At 37.4% G+C, this 24,342-nt stretch overlaps 1 long non-coding RNA gene across 1 annotated transcript; it reads left to right on the top strand.

Moving 5' to 3' along the window:
* Window positions 1-6,961: 6,961 nt before the first annotated feature.
* LOC112192127 lies at window positions 6,962-8,052 on the top strand. The gene is made up of 3 exons (XR_002933368.2): window positions 6,962-7,160; window positions 7,324-7,867; window positions 7,996-8,052. It is a non-coding gene; the product is annotated as an uncharacterized LOC112192127 (long non-coding RNA).
* Window positions 8,053-24,342: the final 16,290 nt, after the last annotated feature.

Raw genomic sequence — 24,342 nt, 5'->3', positions numbered from 1 at the left:
ATTGCCGCAGATTTTCTCAAAACCCAATTTGGTCCACTATACAGAAACCTTTCCACTATGGTGCAAATTAATTCCACCTAAATAAGTACTAAGCTTTTATCAAAGTCTGTTCAGGAATATGATATACCAGTTTCCTGCAGATTCTAATACTTTCATGTGAAGTCAACTCTCGTCTTCATGAGTTACATCTAGGAAGACAGAGTAGCGCATGTATTCTTTATTCTCAAGCGTGATTCGAGTGTTTGACATAAGCATGTTGGTCGTTTCCTAAACTCTAATTTAGTACAGAGGTTGAAGAAAATCTGCAGTCTACTCATTCACCTAAGTACCCTAATACTTAGGTTTTACATTAACCTGCAGTCTTTTCTCTTGATGACATTCTGAAATATATACATATTCAGACTCCCTACATCATAAGCAGAGTTCATCTGCTTGTGTCAATTAGGTTCAATGTTTTAAAAGACTAAGGCGTAACCGAGGCGTTTTCGGGAGAGCCTCAGTAAGGCGTTCGCCTTGAGGCGTAAGGCGTAAGCCTTACGTATTAACGAGATTTATGTAAGTAAAGCTGAATCCAACTAAGTAAAGTTTCAGAACACAAAGGAGCACACATAAACCATTGAATTACAGAACTCATCAATCGAAAGGGTGATAAAAAAGCAAGTCATGCACCAGTACTGATATTCAAAATGCCTCTACTTAATTACTTATATCAACTTATATCTTAAACAGAACAACCAAGTAGATTGGAACTTCATAGCATAGTTTTTCTCTGAACAGAACAACTAATTAGATGGAAATTGCTATATCATAAACAGAACAACATTGAATTGAATAGCCTCAGACCTACAGATGATATAGCCTCATCTTTTGGTCTCTGTATCGGCTTAACAAAGTTGGAAACGAGTGCACACATATATAACCCACAGAGTTTATAGGAACACGATTAGAATGTAGTTACTAGTTACCTATACATAAATCACCCAAATAACCCAAGGTCACAGAACTGTCAACACCACTCTTATTGAAGAAAGCCTCACAGAAACAAACCTCACAGCATCCAAGCCTCCTAAATATGAACCTTCCAGATGTAATTCCACTTCCAAGCCTCACCTCATAAGTTAAACAAAGATAAGCATATTAAAAGAAGAATTGTCTTTTGGGGTTAATCCTTAGATGCACCTGTCAACACCACTCTTACTGAAAAAAGTATTGAATGCTAAGAATTTTCACAATAAACCTGAGTCAAGCGATAAACTTCGATTGGAACACAACATCATTTCAAACTCAAATATATGAAGAATCAAAATCTGATAAACTTCAATTGAAACAGAACTACAAAACAACAATTCGAACTCAAGTGAATATAGACCTTAATTCGAAACTAATTCAAAGATTCAAACCATAGAAATCGAATTCAAGACCATAAATGCTCATACCTTAAACTTTTCAAATCGAACTACAACTCTGAACAAATTTCTTTCTCCAATTCTTCAAACAGCCTCCTTTACAGAGAAATCCTTGAGAAAACCAATGGGCTCTTGATCATTTTATCAAATTGCTGCTTTGGGAATTGGGATTTGAGAGGGAAGGAGACGGAGTTTTGATGGAGAAGGCTGAAGGATACCAAAAATGACTTCAGCTCGTGAACCCATAGGAGTTTTAATTCACAAAAATCAAAACGTTTTGGTGTTGTAAAAAAAAAAAAAAAAAACTGGAGCGTCCGCCTTTAACGCCTCCGGACGCGTTTTCTGCGCTTTCTCCGCCTTGAACAGCGCCTTCGCCGCCTCTACGCCTCGACAGCAAAACACACTCAATTTCTTAGACGCCTCGCGCCTTTGAAGCCTCAAGCGCGCTTTTTAAAACATTGATTAGGTTACTAACTATAGATGCCGTGGGTTGTAGTAAAGCATACCATCGACCGGGTTTGTAAAACCATGGGGTCTTACGTATAGTCTCTTATTCTCTTACATAAATGTATGTTTCCACCCTAATTGGCAAATTCCAGAAAGAAAGCTATCCATTCATGCTTTGCAGACAAAAGCTAGCTTGATCACATTACAACATGAATATTGAACCAAAACACAGACATTTGATTGAGACCTAACAACCTAAGAAAAAAGAAGTCCTTTAATTTGGACGTCGTTGTTTGTTCAACTAAATCCCTTGTGCAAGGCAGCCCGACCTATTCCTTTGTTCGATTCTTACTAGTTCCTACTGATTCCTAGTTCGACGGTCCATCAGTCCGACCTCTCAAACCTAAGCCTCGCTCCTCAGTGCACGGTGTGCAGCTTTCAATCTTTCCTAGACTCTAAAATCTTGCATATATTTTAGTACTATCTCAATGTTTAGAAAAGGATTCTTTCTAAATTAAAGAAGCAAGGCATACATTAATCTCATCTGTCCAAACAGCAACTTTCTTAAAACCTTGAACTGATATTATATCAAGATTGAATACAGATCAAACATTAATCCTACAGCCTAGAACACAACAGAATTCAATCTCAAAGTTGCATTGCTGACACATGTTCAACTTCTACTAAGTCAAAAGGGGATCAACACCAATCAACACAAGTTAAAAGGGTCCAGAAAATTCACCAAAACAAAATCAAACTCAACCCATTACAGATATCCAATGATACAAGGATGCTGGCAGTACTCAAATCATAGGCAAATTGAATTGACCAAATCCCCTAAATTGGTTCTAAATAGTTCTAAACAAGGACTAAAATATCGAATATCGAGGAAATATCAATAGTTCAAAAAATGAAAATTTCGATGGAAATATCGAGGAAATTTCAATCTAAGTAAATTCGCGAAAAAAATGATGGAAATTTAGAAAGTAACATGGAAATCATTAATGAATTTTCATGAAATGTTTACATGATCAGTTCCCTATAGTATTTCAAAAAAGTGTTTGATAAACTTAATTATATAATGATTGTAGTAATTTAGAGTATAATAAGATAAACTGACATGACAAGGAACTGAAATTCTACATGAGAAATCTCAAAATGACTTAAATAGGATATTAGGAGAATTAATTATAATAATATTTTACAATTAAATAGATATGTTAAAATAAACATCGGTCTTCAAACAAATAGAAAAAGAAATAGAAAATGGTCCATAGAAATACATATAAAAGTTTTTTTATATTTTTTTAATAGAGCCAAATGTTTACTACTTGGCAAATTAGATAATCAAAAGATTTATAAGCATAGAGGGAAAAGACTCAAAGAGCGATACATGACCCTATAAATTTTTACAGTTTAGTTGGATTGGATAAGGACAAGGGCTAGTTTTCACGAGGTATCAGGTTCGAAACCCAACCTGGTCAAAATTTGGCTTCAATTTTGGTCAAAATACTTTCTGACCAACCCACATATCGCGATAGGTGACAATAATCTCGGAATTTTTGGAGAATATCAGGAATTTCAAGAAAATTTCAAATATTTCTGGAAATATCGTAAAAATTTCGAATATTTCCGAAAATTTCTCACTATATTCTCTTGGTTAGTCAAAGATATATCGAGACTTTAAAAAAATGGAAATATTGAAGAAATTTCGAGGATATTATCGATTTTTCAGTCCTTGGTTCTAAATATATGTACATCACAACACCCAGTATATATGTGTGCTACAAATCACAATCTACTACTCATATCCAAAACCCAAAATAAAATTGATACTTCCTTCATCAAAATCACATAAATTTATCATGAAATAGATAAAAAAAACTAACCTGAATCAAATTGCCAAGCAGCCTTGATTGAGGCTTCGATTTCCAACTCGAAATCGTGATGAGAGGCTGAGGCGGCGTCAGAGGGAGGGTGTGTTTGATGCAACGTCTGTGATGAGAGGGAGAGAGATATTGTGCAGCGTCTAGACAGAAGAAGGGTTTCATGGCAATCCAGTAGTTGCCTCAACCAATGGAGGATAGAGACCGGTATTTTCGAAACTTCATTAATCTACAGTCACTAGCGCTACAGTGAGATCCTGACTTCTAGCTTCTAATAAAAGGAGAGGTGAGGCCGCTTCTGCTTTTCGGCCCTGTTTGGGATTGCTTCGCTTTAAAAAAAATCAGTTTTTGTTCAAAATTTAAAATTTTATTGTGTTTGGTAAATAAATAAAAAGCAACTTTAATTGATTAATTGAAAGTTATAGGTCACTGACAGCAGATTTTAGAAGCAAGCAACCTACAGGTTGCTTTTAGAAACTGATGTGGATCAAAACACACTCTGCAGTTGTTTTATGTATTGACAACACTTTTAAAAATATTATTTACCAAACACGGAACTGTTTTAATCCATAGCTGATTATTCTCACAACACAACAGCAGCAGTTTTTTTTTAAAGTCACAACAATCCCAAACTAGCCTTTCAAGAGAAGCCGCAGCAGCTTTTGGAAGAAGCTGATAAGAAGTTGGGTTACCAAACACTTCTCCATCTTCTGCTTATAAGAGGGGGAGCTAAAAAGCCCCCCAAACACAGCCTTAGAGGGTCCATTTTTCTTTTTAATGGTTTTATATTTAAATAAATAAATATTAAAAACTGAAGATAATATGAAATTAGAACAAGAATGCGCCCCACGCAAGGAGAAAAAAGATAGGCTTTGTGCGATCTCTCCCGGCCGAACGCTGCCAGCACACTCGCCGTCACGTTCCGGTCCAGGAAAGGATGATGATCTGGGTTCTCAGCGGGGTTCTTTCACAGAGGCTTGGTACAGGGTTGGAGCATGGTGGCTTGATCTTGGATTCTGTAGATCAATTTCAATCTGTTCTTCTTCTAAGATCTTGGGCGAGAGCAGATGAGGTGCAGCGCAGTGTGGCTTGTTGACGGCGCCTGTTATCGAGGATGGAGGTTGCACAGGATTTGGGTTGGTGGCAGGTGGTGGAGACCAGTTGTGTTGCAGGGTTTTGTTTTCTATTTGGTTTATGGATCTGTGGTTCGATCCAATCGGATCGCGGCGCAAATCCATTAGAGATTGGGGTTTCTGATCTTGCAGCTGGCGATCCCTTAATGGTGGGTTAGAGGAGGGTGACGGTAGGTGTCCTGGATCTGGTTTTGATCTTCATGGATTGGGGGGTCGTGTTTTGGGTTGGGATGGTGGGGATTGCTATATGTTGGTTCTCTGTCAGCGAAATTGGTTCGACGACGGCGTGGTAGTGAATGGAGACTGTGTGGTGATGCTGGGGCCTCAGAGGGAGTGGTGGTGGGCCGGGCTTTTGTTTTAGGGCCTTTTTTAGTCTGGTGTATTTGGTGTTTACTCTTCTTTCATTGTCTTTAGTCTTGAATCTATTTGTCAAATCTCAAATAAGTCCTTACTCTCTTAAATTAAGGTTGTCGTCATGGTTTTCATTGGGTTTGGTTTATGGTATTAGCTAGTGTTCTATTTGTGTTTGGTATTAGCTGTTGGGTCAGGTGCACTGCAAGTTGTGGCAGAGATAATCTTCCTTTTGGCCGTCTAGAGGGTCGTTCCTGTTCTGGAGTTGGGTCAACAGCGATGGCGAAAAAGTATAGCCATGGCATAGACAATCATCATTGGCCTTCTAGTGGGTCGTTCCTATCTGGTTTTGGGTCAAAGGCGATGGCAATTTGGAGCATAAGTAGATTGACGGTGTTGACATTAGGGTGGTGACGATGTTGGTTTACTTTAATTAGTCCCATGTCTAATGGTCCAACAATTCACTTTGGTCGGGTTCGAAGTCACAACGAGTGTTGGCTTGGTCGATCAAAGGTAGGTCAGGCGGACTCTGGGTGGCGAGTTAGTGTTGTTGAGTGTTAAGGATTCACTGCTCCTGTGCATGTTGTCTTTGCCATTTAGTTGTTGTGCAAGTTTTCTTTTTAGTCGGAGCCCTTTGGCTCCTTCAGTCAGTCATTATAGAATTCTAGTGTGAAGTCTAGTGGCCATTTCTGTGTAAGATATGTTGCCCAAAATCATCGTAACCAGTTCATTATTAATGAAGTTTTTTATTGATAAAAAAAAAAAAGGTAATATGAAATTAGGAGCCATACAACCAAACCTTATCCTTCTCTTTTCTCAGCGTTCTGTCTCTCCTCAATTCTCATAATCTCATTTGACATCAATACCTCTCTACATACTCTACTCAGCCACTCAGGTATGATTGAACCAATATTTGCTGTGTTATTTACTCAGGCCCGTAATGATTCTTTGATGTGTTATTTCTAATGGTTTGATTTGATTTCCAGATTGCAAAGGTCTAGGCCAGTAAATAACTCAAAGTCTTATACTATACTTTGAGTTCAGGGAATCAGGTTCTATCCTTCACCTTGATTTGCTAAGTTTGCTTAAATCATCTGGGGATGTTGCTTGAATTGATTTGCTAAAATTTAGAAGCATGCCTCCTAAAAGAAAATGTTTATCTGGATATGCAAAACGTTTAAAGAAGAAAAAAGATGCAAAGTTGGTTAACTCTTTAAGGGGAAGTCTTGATAGGTTCATTACTAGAGAACCAGAAGGTTTGGATGGACATTTAGTATGAAGAGGCAGAAGAGCACACTGATAGGGAAGATAATGTGGAAGAGCACGCTGATAGGGAAGATAATGTGGAAGAGCACACTGATGGCAATGTAGTTGTTGATAATTTGGGTAATGATGAAAATGAGAATGGTACAGGTCATAATGATAATGTGAATGATGCTCCCGTGAATATTTTTGACCCAAGAAATTGAGATAGTTTGGATAAAAAGTTGATAGATTTGTTGGTGTCCTCTTAGAGATCTTTCAACAGAAAATGGTCCTCCAGACAAGTTCAATAGACATTTCAGTTCAATGTGGTAATAGAGAGAGATATGATAGAGAGTGGCTAGTGTAGTCAAAGGAACTTAATAAGGTTTTTCGGTTTTGCTGCAAGTTGTTTAAGAGGGGGCCAATGCGGTAATCTCCATTATAAAAAAAACCAAGTTGTTTGCCTCGCTTTGTTTGAAGCCTGTTTCTTCTATATATTCATTCATTTTCCAAAAATTAAAAAAAACTCAGCTCTTACTAGCTTCCTAGCAGAGAGAACAAGAGAAAAAGGATGAGCTGTGGAGAAAGCAAGGTTGTGTGTGTGACAGGAGCATCTGGTTTCATAGCGTCATGGCTGGTGAAGATTTTATTGCAAAGAGGTTTTACTGTCAAAGCCACTGTTCAAGACCCAAGTCTGTTCCATCACTTTTCTTTTCTGTCTTTCTTTCCGTTTTGTTTTCAACTTTTAATCCATTTAACTTGCTCAATTTAGCCAGTTCTCCCAATCTTCAGATTAAATATCTGGGTTTTAATTTTCACTCTTAATTAAGCAAGTTCTGTTTTTGCATGCTCCAGATGATCAAAAGAAAATAGATCACCTACTCTCACTTGATGGAGCAAAGGAAAGGCTTCATTTGTTCAAAGCAAACTTGTTAGAAGAAGGTTCTTTTGACCCTGTCGTTGATGAGTGTGAAGGTGTTTTTCATACAGCATCTCTTGTCATACTCTCATCTACTAATTTGCAGGTTCATCTCTTTATTTACATACAAAACGTTTATAAATTTTTCTTTGTAGCATCGTAAGCCAACAGTTTATGAAATTCAGTTCTATCTGATACTCTGCCAAGAGTTATTGATGTAGTTTGATTTTACCTGCAAAATCTATATCAATATGCGCTATAATGTTGCTAGCTCTTAATCGTTGTCAGGCAGAATTAATTGACCCTGCTTTGAAGGGAACGCTTAATGTCCTTGGATCGTGTGTGAAGGTTCAGTCTATCAAAAGGGTGGTTATAACATCCTCTATAGCAGCAGTTGCATTTAATGGAAAACCTCTTACTGCTGATGTAATAATCGATGAATCTTGGTTTTCAGATCTTGCTTTTTGTGAAAAAGTGAAGGTTAGTGTGTAAATGGTTTTTGTGGTTGTCTAGCATACCATGCTATAACTTGATACGAGTTCGATCTCAATGCTTTCAAGCCATAAAAAAGTACTATGTGTGTTTATTGAGTGATTGGTTTTCATCAGCTTTGGTATACCCTTTCAAAGACATTAGCTGAGGAAGCTGCTTGGAAGTTTGCAAAAGAGAAAGGAATTGATATTATATATTACAATAAATCCGGGATGGGTGATCGGCCCTCTTTTACAGCCAACTCTGAACCTTAGTGATGAAATAGTTCTGAAACTCGTAAATGATACTTTTATTGAAAATATTGCATTATGTTGAAGGATGTCGGCATAATGTGTTCCTCTACAAACTAGGATTTAGAGTTGTAATAGGAAAGTGTTCTAGGTATTTAATTGTATTCGGATTCTATTACCTTTTGTGTACCTTGTAACTCCCTATTTAAAGGGCTCCTATTCTCAATGAATACACACAATTACAATTCTCCTACAACACGTTATCAGCAAGAGTTCTAACCCTAGCCGAAAAATAGAAAGAAAAAAAACCCTAAAACCCTAAACACCAAAATCTGCCGTAGCCTCCCTACAGCCTCCAACTGGCCTCCCTGCACAGCCCGTGCTGCACACCAGCCCGCCTGCTTGCTACCTGCAGTTGCGCACGCCCTAGCCTCCTACCGCAAGCAGCCTCCTGCCGCAAGCCTGCAGCCCACTGCCATTCCTCCTACCGCTCCCTGCGTCCTGCCTCCAGTAGCCCAAGCCGCGAACAGCCCATGCACCTGCAGCCAGCGCGCCCAGCAGCCAACGCATCTACAGTCCGCCCTGCAGCCCGTGCGCCCAGCAACCCATGCACCTGCAGCCCGCTCGCCCAGCATCCCACGCACCTGTAGCCCGCCTGCACACCTACCCGAACCTGCTGCTGCTGCCGACTGCTACACTACTGCCGACCACTAGCTGCTGCTGCTTCTACTTGTCGCTGCTACTCACTGCTGTCTCAATACACGCCTGCTCCAACACGCGCGTGTTCTCAAGCCCAAAATCATCACGCAAGTTTTTGTAATTAAAGTTACTGTTTTCTTGTATTTAAATTCCTTTTATTTTCTGCAAATATTAGAATTTATGTTGCCAAATGGTTTTGAGTGTTTAACAAAGCGAAATTGTGGGGATTCACGCTTAACGAACTAAGAGTGTTTGTATGAACTATGAGTGTTCATAATTAAACGAACTAAGAGCGTTCGTATGAACTAAGAGTGTTCATAATGCTTGGACTAAGAGCGTCCGCAAGCATCAAATTGTGACCATATTAAAACATTATTGTTTGGTCTAATCCAAAAGAGATTCTTGGAAATTGATTTCTTGGTAGCTTGGCTCGGAAATCTTATTATTTTAGTTTTCGTGGAAGTTTAGCTCCAAAACTAATATATCTTCTCTTCTTATGTTCAGGATGTCGAATGAACCAAGGCTCGACTTTCCCATGCTTGACTCAACAGGCTCGGATTACCACAGTTGGGTAACCGATGTTGAGAACCATCTCACTTCAAAGGGAATATTACCCATAATCCAGGCACCTAACCCAAATCTTGTGTTCATCTGAACATCTACAAAACATGCTCAAGCAGTTATCTTAATGCGACGCCATATGAACAAGGCACTCAGATTGGAGTATATGTCGATCAAGGATGCAAGAGAGCTATGGGTAGTGCTAGAAGAGCGTTTTGGCAATGTCCAAGATTCCCTCCTCCCTGACTTGAAGGTTCAATGGAACAATCTGCGCTTTGCTGACTTCAAGTCTGTTGCTGAATATAATTTAGAGGCTCTTCACTTACGATCCATGTTGAGATTCTATGGACAACCTGTCACAGAGCAAGAGCTAATTGAGAAGACTCTCTCCACCTTCCCCGTTTCAGCCATTGTGGTATCAAAGCAATACTGTACTGAAGTCAATGCTGGACGAATCACGAGGTTTCATCAGCTTATCAATATCATATCTGTAGCTGAGAAACATGATAACATACTCGTGAGGAATTACAATTCAAGGCCCATTGGAACTAAGAGCGTTCATGAGGCGAATTATAATGCACCCAAGGAGGGCGCAAGGAGCGGAACCCTAGGAATAAGGGACATGAGGGACGTATGGGTCCATATAACCGCCCTAATCAGGAAGGAAACCACAAGTTTAGAGCGGATACACGTGGTGGCAATGCCACACGTGGGAGAGGGGGTCGTGGCAACCCTAGCCGTGGTAGTGGAGCCATAGCTCATGGTGGTGGCGCCATGGGTCGTGGTGGAGGCGCCAATCCTCCTAGGGAACGCCCATAACGTGCACCTCAATTGAAGGGAGGCAACCACAATGATATGTGTCATCGATGTGGGTCTAGTGAGCATTGGTTCAAACAATGCAAGGCAAGCGAGCAACTAGCTTCAAGATACAGGGCATACAGGGACCTGAGGGAGCAAGAAGTGTACCTTGCAGAAGACGAAGAAGAAAATGGTGGAGACGTTAATCTCACCATAGAGGACTTCAAAGCTGAAGATGAAGTGCACAAGGATGTTGCAGACTTTGATTAGAATAGTCTTTATTTTTCAAGAATCATGTAATAGTCAATAAATGACAATTGTATTAACTCTTTCTTATGTGGCGTACCCAATAAAATATGATGTCTAGGAAAGTCATTGAGATAATTGGTACTTAAGCGAGCCTCGCTCCACCAACATCTCTCTCTACTTTCCTGGTCATATTTGATTGGAGTTGCCAAACGGATAGAGTAACTACAATGTGTCTCAGTTTGATTTTCTTTATTTTGGATTAGACCTTTTTGGACCATTAGATGTAATCATTGGCTACATTTATTAATAAAGTATCGTATGATTCAATGTCATAGACATGTTTTTAATTTCAAACTTTATTATTTTTCAGTATGTTTCCTGGAGAGTTGGAATGACTTGTTGATAGTGGCACCACAGATACTATATTGCGACATAGGCAACTATTTCTATGCATGACGCCTAGTCGATCTTCTGTGACTACGATGGCTGGACCATCACAATTGATTCATGGTCGAGGACCAGCTCAATTTATGTTGCCAAATAGCACAAGTATTAATGTCACCGAAGCTCTATATGCCCCTAGGGCTGGAAGAACCCTATTGAGTTTTAAAGATATAAGAGCCAATGATTTTCATGTGGAAACACATTGTGAGAATGGACAAGAGTTCCTTTGCATCACCTCTAATGACTACGGACATAAACGAGTATTAGAGAAACTTATGTGTCGCTCTAGTGGGTTGTAGGCAACCACTATTCGAGTCATTGAATCCAACCATGTCATGAGAGATGACTTATGGGATTCTGACACATATAGGCTTTGGCACGATCGTCTGGGACACCCAGGTCGTGATATGATGATCCGTATACTAAAGACTTCACACAAACATCCATTTTTCAAAACGAAAAGAAGTCAGAACAAAAATTCGGTCCAAGGTAGGGCCAGAGCCGCCTACCCCCTGCGGCCCAACAGTGGTATTGACACCACTAATGCCTCCTTGGTTCCTTTCTCTACTTCTAAAGTCAATTGTGACTTCGTGACTCAACCGGATTCTTCCATGGTTGCTTCTAAAGCCCATCTTTCATTTTGCAAAACGTGCTCTTTAGCAAAATTAGGATCGAGACCATCCTATGCAAAGGACACTAAACAAAATATTCCATTCTTGTAACGAATCCAAGGTGATATTTGTGGACCTATCCAACCAACTTGCGGACCATTTAGATATTTTATGGTGTTGGTTGATGCATCGACACATTGGTCACATGTCATGCTTTTGTCCACCAGAAATGCTGCATTTGCTAAACTCCTAGCACAAATTAGTAAGTTAAGGGCTCACCACCCTGATCATCCCATTAAGTCAATTCGTCTTGACAATGCTGGAGAGTTTACATCAAAAACTTTTGATGACTATTGCATGTCCATTGGGATAGAGGTTGAACCCCCTGTTCCTCACGTCCACACCCAAAATGGTCTCGCAGAAGCCACCACTAAAAGACTTCAAATGGTCGCTAGAGCATTGGTTATGCACACCAATCCCCCTGTTTCTGCTTGGGGCTATGCAATATTGCATGCAGCTATACTTATTCGTCTAAGGCCTACTGTCACTCAACCCTTTTCTGCGTCCCAGTTGGTTACTGGATATGAGCCTGACGTCTCACACTTACGCATATTTGGGTGTGCAGTTTATGTGCCAATTGCGCCGCCACAGCGCACCAAAATGGGTCCTCAAAGACGATTAGGCATTTATGTTGGATATGACTCTCCAACCATTATACGCTATTTGGAACCCTTGACAGGAGATCAATTTACTGCAAGATTTGCGGATTGTCACTTTGATGAGACAGTATTCCCGTCGTTAGAGGGAGATAAGAACAATAATGTTCAACAGGAACGACAAGAATTGTCGTGGTCTGTCCCCACTTTGTCTCATCTTGATCCCCGAACCACACAGTCCAAAATTGAAGTGCGGAGAATTCTCGATCTTCAGAACGTAGCAGACTCTATGCCTGACACATTTTCTGATATCGTTAAAGTGACAAGATCACATATACCTGCTGCAAACGTGCCTGCAAGGATTGATGTCCCTAAAAATAGTGGACATGGCGCCACCTCTTAGGGTATTGAGCATGGCGCTGCCACCACTAATGGTGATGGCAACGTGGCTCAGGCTGGGCTCCCAGCAAGGAAACGTGGGAGGCCCAAAGGTTCGATGGATTCTAGCCCGAGAAAAAAAGCGAGTTTGGCACAAAGAGATCCATTAATCATCGACATAAATAACCCATCTCATAAGGATATTTCGGATTATGGTTATGTCCAAGAGACATCATTGGGGGACGCTCCAATGTCAGAACCAATTCCAGAGAATAGAGAGATCTCCATGAATTACACTAGTGTACATGAGACGTTGACTCGAGACTCTATTATCCTTGATGATGTGTTTGCATATTCTATCGCTCAAGGAATTATAGAACATGATGATATGGAACCTCGCTCAGTTGAAGAATGTCAACGAAGAGCAGACTGGCCTAAATGGAAAAATGCGATCCAGGTTGAATTGGATTCACTAACAAAGAGACAGGTATTTGGGCCTATAATGCTGACACCTCCAAGTATAAAGCCTGTTGGCCATAAATGAGTCTTTGTTAGAAAGCTTAATGAGAAAAATGAGGTTGTTAGATACAAAGCCCGCCTTGTGGCACAAGATTTCTCACAACGCCCTGGAATCGACTACGAGGAGACATACTCTCCCGTAATGGACGTTATAACGTTCCGCTACCTTGTCAGTTTGGTAGTTTCCGAAAAACTTGACATGCAGCTTATGGATGTGGTTACAGCATATCTCTATAGGGATCTAGATTCATAGATATACATGAAAGTTCCCGATGGACTTCAATTACCCAAATAAAGTGGCTCTAAACGACGGAGCGCGTTTTCAATAAGATTAAGACGCTCACTATATGGATTGAAACAATCCGGACGGATGTGGTATAACCGTCTAAGTGAATACTTGATTGGGAAGGGATATGAGAATAATGAAATATGCCCATGCGTGTTTATAAAAAGGACAAGTTCCGGATTTGCAATTGTAGCAGTTTATGTCGATGACATGAACCTAATTGGAACTCTAGATGAGTTAAAGGAAACTGCTAAATATTTGAAATCCGAATTTGAGATGAAAGATCTTGGGAAGACACGGTTTTGTCTCGGACTGGAAATCGAGCACCATAGTGATGGGATTATGATCCATCAGTCAGCATATACCCAAAAATTATTAAGGCACTTTAATGAAGATAAAGCAAAGCCTGTGAGTACTCCCATGATCGGTCGTAGTCTTGAGCCTAAAAAAGATCTGTTTCGTCCAAGGGATGAGGACGAAGACTTATTAGAGGCTGAAGTGCCCTATCTAAATGCAATAGGCGCATTATTGTACTTAGCTCAATGCACAAGACCGGATATCTCATTTGCTGTGAACTTGTTAGCCCGACATAGTTCTGTGCCAACACGTCGCCATTGGATTGGTGTAAAGACAATCTTTCGATACTTGAGAGGTATGATTGATATGGGTTTGTTTTATCCCTACAGAGAGAAGAGAAATAATGGAAGTGTGGGATTGTACTCCACAAGGAAAAACGCCACCTTCCGTGCTCCTCCTCCCCACCATCAAAATGACAACGATGTCTTGATGGATTTTGCTGATGTAGGATATCTCTCTGACCCTCACAAAGGTCGCTCCCAAATGGGTTATGTCTTTACCATGGGAAGCACTGCGATATCTTGGAGGTCTACAAAGCAGACTCTTGTTGCTACTTCCTCAAATCATGCAGAGATTATTGCTCTACATGAAGCCGTGCGAGAATACATATGGCTAAGGTCTGTAGTTAGACATGTTCTAGAACTTGTGCTTTGAAGTCTACCACAGATGAACCTACATGCATTTATGAAGATAATGCAGCTTGTATTGAGCAAATGAAATTAGGTTTCATCAAGGGCGACAACACCAAGCATATATCGCCTAAGTTCTTTTACAATCAGCAACAACAAGCACTTCTAAATATTCAAGTAAACCAAATCTGATCAGAGGATAATGTAGCGGACTTATTTACTAAGTCGTTATCTAAATCCACCTTCAAGAAACATGTGAAGAGCATCGGATTGAGAAAGTTATCCAAACTCCCATAATTGTAGCAATCAGGGGAAGATATTGACATCAGGGGGAGGCATGATGTCTACATGTTCGATCTCGAAGAGTGAAGGACGTGTTGTGCTCTTTTTGTCCTTCGACCAGGGTTATTTTTGTCCAACAGGGTTTTTGTTACCTGCCAAGGTTTTTAACGTGGCAACAATCAAAGCGTCATCACCAAGTTTGAGCGGCACAAGGGGGAGTGTTGAAGGATGTCGACATAATGTGTGCCTCTACAAACTAGGTTTTAGAGTTGTAATAGGAAAGTGTTCTAGGTATTCAATTGTATTCGGATTCTATTACCTTTTGTGTACCTTGTAACTCTCTATTTAAAGGGCTCATATTATCAATGAATACACATAATTACAATTCTCCTACAACACATTACTTAGATCTGAACACATGTTCTTTTTTTTATCATTTTATCTATATATCATGGAGAGAATTAAAGTCACTGTTGATCTGCTAGAACTTCCACGTACATTTTGTATAACAGACTTTGCATTTGAACCCTTGCCTCCATTGCCCTATAAACTTATATAATTGATCTTAGTACTACTAGTCATTTTATATTGACCGAGCACATCTTGAATAATGATTATTCTTGAGAACATTCTTAGAGTGTTTTCATTAGTGTCATTCGAATAATTGTTTCATCATCAATTTGCAATTCTTATGCGCTTATACCTAATATATTGAAATGCTGCTTCCACATTCACAATATAATCATTTGAATGATTATATATGGATATTTCTGCTGAAAAGGGGGTGGCCGGGGAGTCAGGTTGAGGGATGTAGTGTTTGAAAATTACTTTCGCACAATATGTCATATTGCTAAATTGTCATTCCTATGTAGCTTGGTAGCTTTGTGTTATAAACTTAAAGGGAAAGTTAGTTTGCCCTTCAGCTTGATGGATGTCTTAAACAATCAGCCAAGAAAATTATTGTTCCTGATAAGAGTTTAATTGATGCAGGGACGGAAACGTTTCCCAACAGAACTAATTACAGACTTGTTGATGTTAGAGATGTTGCTAATGCACATATTCTAGCCCTTGAAAACCCATCAGCTAGTGGACGTTATTGTTTCGTTGGAAGCGTAAAACACTGTTCAGAGGTCGTGAAAATGTTGTACAAGATCTCCCCTGCTCTCAATCTCCCAGATAAGTAAGTTGCTAATATAATCAAATTGTCACATGCTATTCCTCCATGTGTTTTAGAGGCAGTTGTTAGAATAGTGCAGGTTTACTTGGTCATTAATGGTAAACTTCTGCTAGATTTCATTACTTTCCCTTTTGCATAGTCAATAGTTTCTTTGAAGGATACAAAATGCATGTTACTTCTGGCATGAGTGAGTACCTAATAAACATAAATTTAGACAATATTGTTATAAAGTAGAGAGAAGATGGAGAGAATAGTTGGGAGGAAGTAGAAGTGTTCTCATTCAGTCTCATTAGCCTCCTTTATATAGAGGTAAAGTTTGCATCAAAGTACATAACTAATGAGTATTTACGTGGACAGCCATATAAATAATAATATTTACAACACTCCCCCTTGGATGGCCACTAATGAATGATGATATTGGACGCGCTTATTGTTGCCTCGTTAAAAACCTTGCCAGGTAACAAAAACCCAGTGGGACAAAAATAACCCTGGTCGAAGGACAAAAAGAGCACAACGCGCATATGTCCTAGGTAGCATGCTTCTGGATGCTTCCCCTGATGAGAATCTTCACCTGATTGTTGCAAGCCTTAATTATGTATGCGATAAGCTACATGTACCATGTATAGTGGTTTGATGTGTCTATCACTGAAGTGAGACCATGTGTGCTTTGCATATAGGGGCTCATCACAAATTTTCATACCTGCAAAGTTTAAGCAATACCAACAAAGCTAGACGAGTTTCAATAAGTCTTACCTCATATAATAAGGTTAGAAACAATCTCATATGCTCAAATTCATTCACTGAGTAATAGCTAAACAATATAAAGAAATTGACACATTTAACTTTGTATAGCTTAAAACATTGAAAATCATTATGGCATGCCTAGCCATATACATCAATATCTTTGTGTATTGATATGTCTCATATAAGCTCTTCAAGAGTTCTAAATAATTCATAACTTTGCGAAAGTTAGAATATGTTGCAACATTATAATCATAATTCAAATTTGATAGTAGTCTCGTCATAGTACTCATTAAGGCAATTTAGATCTCATTGACTAGAACGAAATGAGTACATATGAGCTAGCTTTAGACTCTTTGATTCCATGAGTGAGCTTCAGGCTCTTTCAACCTTTCATGAACTTGCATTTGAATCATTCATGTATTTGAATCCCTTGAGGATTTGATAAGAAATACACTTATTATGACACTTTGCTTTTGAGATTTTGCTTTTAGCAATGTGTCTTCACAATATACGATGACAAAGTGCCATAAATCTCTCGTCAATATAACAGCTATATGTAACACTGTACTTATAGAAAATTGTCATTCATATAAGGGAAGATATTCATAATCTCATGTCTCTATAAATAGACATTGTGTCATAGTGATTTATCTTCACTTTTGATAAATACCCTTTTGTAACTTGTAGGGTTAGAGGTCCAAGTATTTCATCACGTTTCAAATATTGAATTTCATTGGAATTGCCTCTTTCCAATTTGGCCAATAATATACTTTGTCGACATTTATGGTGAAACGTGGTATAGCGTCCATACAGCCCTTAAAGATTTTTGGTAGCTACCAAATGTAAATTATCATCAATGATCAACAATCATAGATCCCACACATTCTTATATGTATGCATTAGCTATAATAAGCTTATTGATATTGGGTACCCATGCCACTTCTAGGGCATACATTGTCGCTTCTAGGACAATCATCTCTTATAGATGAATTATATAGCGAATGTGGATCTTTTTACTTATAATCTCATATAGAGCATTATAGGGCTTATATAATCTTCCCTGTATTGGGAATTTAAAACTTTAGACCTGGTGGATACAATCCACACAAATTCACGCCGTTATGCAAATGACAGTAGTCTTTCCTCCCCCTAACGGTGGGAAGACTGTCTTATTATGACCATGCTCAAAAGATGCATTCAAAAATCTATCACTTTCTTTGGAGTGAAGGTGTTCATTGGCTGGTGGCGAACCCAAACTGAGTTTTAGGTCAAAAATGTTTTGTCCATTAGCATCAACCATATTGATTTATTATTGTATCACTAAGACATCATTTCCGAATGGCATACTTACACCCTCTGTATGTGTAGCCATATTAGGAGCTGTGATATTGTTTAATGACATTCTCTTCAGGAGAACCATGTCAATTGGATACATTTGCATCCTACAAATCAAATGGAGTCTACATTGTTTGTATTAATATGGTTGGTCTCCAGGACTTTAACCCAAGCAGATGTCTTTGCATTTAGCATATAATTTTGTCACTTTCTTTTATCAATTCACTAGTTTTGATATTTCTCAAAGTCAAAATGAGACGGTGGATAAATATCTCACACCAATTTATATCATTTTTCAGGAACAATATTTCTCCCCCTCATTGCAGGAGGATTGTCTCATTAAAGTGACAACTCGCAAATATGTAAATAAAAAATTTGCTTATGAGTAAGATTAGCAATCATCAAACTTGTAAGTGATTCCATGCAACATGGTAGACAAAAGATGAAGTAACCGGTCATGCCAAAATAGTGTATTTGGTTCAAGGAACTTCAGGTTCATGACATCATATGCCTTAATTTACTGCAAAAAATTCAATACATTATATATCCGATGGCATAAAGTCTTCTCCAACCATATAATAAGCAGATAATGCAACAATATTTCAAATTCGGTAACATGATAGTAGCTCATTTGGAGCCATAGATCAAGATCTACAACTCTTGATATGGTTGTTACCTTAGCTTCAGTGAACATTAATTGTGAAATACTGATAATTGGAATGGACCAACTTCATTTTGAACTACTGGCCAACCTCAAGTTCACTGTCACGTATATATTTGTGTAGTCATAAAGAGGAGGGACTTCAAGCCCTTATATAATTGGAGATCCAAGAAACTTCAGGTTTCAATTTGTTTTCAATTTATAACAACCTCTTAAGGAACATCAGGTTCCTAGATAATCGGATTAAGAAACATTTAGTTTCAATGGGGACTTAGAGGTTACAATAAATCTGAGGAATAACACAATAGTGCTTTCAACTTTGCTTATTGTAAGCAAAAGACATCAGGCATGTGAGATGAATCTCAATGTTCTTACTAGTCAATGCAATTTAATTTGACCAGTGCCCTTTCGAAAGTGGCTTGATAATCATCCACCATATAGTCACACCCAATTTACAATTTCCTCACATATGTGGATGTTAGGACAATATTTACATTGACTCCTGATTTTTCTCTTGCCATGATCCACTTCTAGTGGCATTTCATGGTATAGCCATATCAATCGGCTTTCTTACTATACAATGAGATCTATGAGACGGGGAGATTATACATCTCTAGTAATATTGGAGGCACAGAATGCAAAGGGACAATAATGTGTGCTCTTCTGGAGCCATCAATCAGATATATAAGATCTGAGATGATTGTTATATTAGCCTCATAAGCATAACCATGCAAAAAAATTGCATTGCCTGAAAGTCACTCAAAACATAAGTTTGAAGATGACAGAAATCAAATTTGTAAGAATTGAACAGTGGATCTCATAGGATATACACGAAGCTTCTGGTCCATGTTATACAGGTAAAACATGACGTTTAATTATTGTGCTGTTGTTTGATGTAGATTAACATCAAATGCATTTTGAACTTCTAGCCAAAATAATATACTCGAAATGTCAAGTTCAAACTTCATGACCGTAACTTATGAGTGAAGGACTTTAGATGGTCATCTAGTTAGTTTGATCATTGAGGAACTTCAAGTCCTCATGTAATTAAGGATCAAGGAACTACAGGTTCTGATCTCTTTTAATTACAAAATCCACGATCACAAATTTGGGGTATACTCATACTCATTCGTCATAAACCAACAGTAAAATATCTGCTTACTTTTAAATTAGTGTCAATATAATTCCCTCAAAACTTCAGGTTTGAGGTTGACCGAGATTAAAACTCTTCGATAAATTGTCCATATATCCACTCGAAACTTAAGGCTCGAGTCTGCACAATTAAAACTTCAGGTTCTAAGGTGGAATGCTTTAAGCAGACATAAAGAAGAATGTATCAATCGACATATGAAAATTTACTCGAAACTTCTAGTTTGAGTTGACATAAAGTCAAATAAACTATGAATGAATTGTATGTGTAATCGAAGCTTCAGGTTCGAATATTTTTTTTTCTATGAACTGCAAGTTCTAAAATTTCGTAATTTGAACTTCGGGTTCAAATAAATTTGATGCTCGAAACTTCAGGCTCGAGGTGACTAAAGTGAAGCTTCAAGTTCACTTTTAACTAATTTATATTTTATACTCAAAGCTTCGGGTTTGAGTTTTACTGTTAGAACTTCAGGTTCTACTATGAAATTTTGAACTTCTGGTTCAAAAATATTACACTCAAAATTCATATGTTCGAGGTATAGGACTGCTGTTCCGTATGAGTAACAAAACAAAAAAATTAATTTAAAAGATAAGTACTGTAATGAAAGTACATAACAAAATAGAAAAATTGCAGGGAAGAAAAATAAATAGATAAACTATGCAATAAAATTAATTGTGGAAACTTCTGGTTCCATTAATGAAGAAAATACACAGAACTTCTGGTCTGCTTCACTTCACAAAATGATAATTTTTTTCCTCCTCTAATCACACAAGAACATAATTTTATCTTGTGGAGAACGTAGCTTCTAGCTTTACATTCAAAATTGAACTTCAAATTCACATTGTCGTGCGGAGGAGGGAACCCCAATACCCAAACATTTTGAGGAATTTCCGGCCCTCTTATAATTATTGGGGATAAAAAAAATATGTGAGTTCATATACCCAATTATATAACTCTAAGGATCTTCTGACCCTCGTAATTGTATAAATTTATGAGACTTCATATCGCAATTTTTCCACTTTGAGGAACTTCAGGCCCTCGTGTAATCATATAAAGAAAATATTTTGATCGCATTGAATTTACAATGGTCATTGAAATCCGTCTATAAGCAATAAAATCATATCATACGTCCTTACCTTTTGAGCATACTTATGCACATAATCGTAGGATTGTATAACCTGGATATCAAAAAAATATTGATCCGCCTTTGGGAGTTACTGATCCTGCCATAAATTGAATCAACATAGATAGTGGTCATCACTCTCATCACGTCAAGATTGCTTCTCATATTAATCAATTCATAAATACATGTGCAGATGACAACATAAGGCATATACTAATACTTGTAATCATGAAATATATGACGAATCAGGATTGATGCCTAATGACAATTGAGGGAAACACACAAAAAATCTTATGAGTGTATACTGAAAAAAAAAAACCCCCCAGAAAATGCTATTAAATAGACAAGTAAAAACTAATGCCTCTATTGCACCTTATGGGATAATACGCTGGGTTTTGGTTGCAAAACCAAAAATAAAGGAGAGAGGCATGATTATTGACAAAAAAAAAATTGAGATTGTTAGAAAGGAAAACGGGTTTGATTCTATTTGCGTGATCAACCAAAACTTTCAGCAATTATACTCATATATGAGAAAAAGAACATATGCATATCAGTATATAAAGCAGGAATTGATGGCACCGTAATGATTATATATAAGATTAAAACATAGATCATAGATCATGAAATAAACTCATGAAATAAAGCAGGAATCGATGGCACCTTAAGAAATAAACTGATATGCATAAATGACATAGATCATGAATAAACTCATAGATCATAAGTTATAGTTAATAACAACAATGTTGCACCATAAACTCGTAGATCATCATAGAGTTTTCAAAAAATAATAGCAGAGTGTGCTGATAACGTGTTATAAAGTAGAGAGAAGATGGAGAGAATAGTTGGGAGGAAGTAGAAGTGTTCTCATTCAGTCTCATTAGCCTCCTTTATATAGAGGTAGAGTTTGCATCAAAGTACATAACTAATGAGTATTTACGTGGACAGCCATATAAATAATAATATTTACAACAAATATCTGTTTGAAGCCTACATTATTTTTTTTATAGAAAGGGAGGGAGTTTATTTCATTATTTGGTCAAGTTAATATCTGTTAATAGATCTTTGGATTAATTTCAGTTTACCCCCCTGAGGTTTGGGGGTGTCATCATTTCACCCTCTGTACTTTCAATTTTGAATTTTTACCCCCTAAACTTTCCAATTTCAATCAACCGTGTTCAATTTCTACTATTCAGTCCAAATTGGACGTTAAGTTTGACTTTTGAGGGCTAAAATGGTCATTTCAACATAAAAATTTTTTTAAAAAAAATAAAAATTAAAAAAATAATTTATCTATTTTTTTTTTTTTCTGTTTCTTCATTTTTTTTAATTTTTTATTTATTTATTTTGTCTTCAACCTATACACCACAAGTTATAATAGATTTATAAAAACAAAAAAAATACTCTACGTGGTTGAAAGCCGCTCGCTGGTCTATGATATTTGTGATATATCTCTGATAAAGTGAAGAATTTTAGGATATATCCCCAATAAATTGAAGAAATATTTATAAAAAATAATTTTACACTTTATTTGTAAATAAATATCTGTATATCCCCAATAAAGTGAAGAAATATCTATGTAAAATCATTTTTGGTCTACAATATTTGTGATATATCTCTAATAAATTGAAGAATTTTATGATATATCCCCAATAAAGTGAAGAAATATCTGTAAATAATGATTTTACACTTTATCTATAAATATCTGTATATCCCCCATAAAGTGAAGAAATATCTGTGTAAAATCTTTTTTTACAGATATTTATTTACAGATAAAGTGTAAAATTATTTTTTACAGATATTTCTTCACTTTATTGGGGATATATCCTAAATTCTTCACTTTATCGGAGATATGTCACAAATATCGTAGACCAGCGAGCAGCTTTCAAGTACCTAGAGTATTTTTTTTGTTTTCATAAACCTATTATAACTTGTGGTGTATAGGTTGAAGACAAAAAATAATAATAATAATAAATAAATAAATAAAACGAAGAAACAGAAGAAAAAAAAAACGAAGAAACAAAAAAAAATAAAAAAGCTAAGAAACCGAAAGAAAAAAAACTAAAAAACAGAAAAAATAATTTTTTTTATTTTTTAAAATTTTTTTTGTTGAAATGACCTTTTTAGCCCTCAAAAGTCAAACTTAACGTCCAATTTGGACGGAATAGTAGAAATTGGACACGGTTGATTGAAATTGGAAAGTTTAGGGGATAAAAATTCAAAATTGAAAGTACAGGGGGTGAAATGATGACACCCCCAAATCTCAGGGAGGTAAACTGAAATTAATCCTAGATCTTTTCTATATCATGCCTTTTCACCATGTTGTGTTTTCAGTCCTTTCTAAAAGTAAATGGTATGTGTGTCCCTTCGGGGACATCCGCTAAAAAAAGGTAGATGGTATGCTTAGTACTTTATAATGTAGACATTTCTATAATTGCCCACTAGAGAATATTGGAACTTGACAATCTAGTCTCTATTTTTGACAGATATGCAGACAACAAGCCTTTCACACCAACTCACCAGGTACCCAAGGAAAGAACCCAAACTTTGGGTGTAAAGTATACTCCGCTAGAAGTGTCTCTGAAGGAAATTGTTGAAAGTTTGAAGAACAAGAACTTCTTCTAATTGTGGAACTCATTCACAAGTCAGGAAATAGTTAAAGATTGATAGTATGTGTATGTCTACCTCTGCTGCTTTATTGTTTATGAGATCATTGCCAGGTTGTGTGACTTTATAGGTTGTGGTGATGATATGCGCATAAAAGTACCATAATGATGCTTCGTATCATTTGCAAAAACTTCAACTTATCAGAAAGCATATGGGAATAATGTGATTGATTATATTCATCTCTCAAGGAGGTGTATATGGTATTAATGAAAAGTAATCAACTCTAATATAAGTCAATTACAGCACTTAATGTTAATTGATACACAAAATTAATAATAATAAACACTATGCCAAAAAGTCCTTCAGACGACACGCATCAGACGACATAAGTTTTGTTTTATGTCGTCTGAGTTTTTCAGACGACATAATTTTCTTTTCTGTCGTCTGAATATACACTAAAACCATACTGGTTTAATTTGGAAAAATGGTGAGCATTCAGATAACATATTTGTGTAGTTGTAAAAGGTGGTGATTTCCTATCTCAAATTTAGATAAATGGTGAGCATTCAGACAACACTTATATGTTGTTTGAAAAGATGGGAAAAAACCCTAGCAGAAATTTTAGATTTCCCTCCAACAAGTTGAGTCTTTTCCCTCTTAAGCGCCAAAACCTTATAGTTAACTAATCAATAGGGTGATATTTAGACAACATATAAGTGTTGTCTGAATAAGGTGAGTTTGACTTTTTTTGTTTTAGGTCTCTTTTGGCATAACATAAACCCTTCGTGTTTTTTTTCATTCCCACAAATTCTGTCTAAAAATCTCTCTCCTTCAGGCTTCAGCAAAACCCGGCCCCGTCTTCCTCTCCATCTCTCTCATTTCCTTCCCCAAACCCCGCAACCTCCCCAACAGCCACCGCAATCACTTTCAATCAAAAACCAACTGCCGTCACCACTGGGCGTGGCAAACC

This window comes from Rosa chinensis, chromosome 1, assembly GCF_002994745.2.
Source record: "Rosa chinensis cultivar Old Blush chromosome 1, RchiOBHm-V2, whole genome shotgun sequence".
Classification (NCBI taxonomy): domain Eukaryota; kingdom Viridiplantae; phylum Streptophyta; class Magnoliopsida; order Rosales; family Rosaceae; genus Rosa; species Rosa chinensis.
The sequence above is the reverse complement of the archived record's forward strand: the minus strand, read 5'-3'. Positions and strand labels throughout refer to the sequence as shown.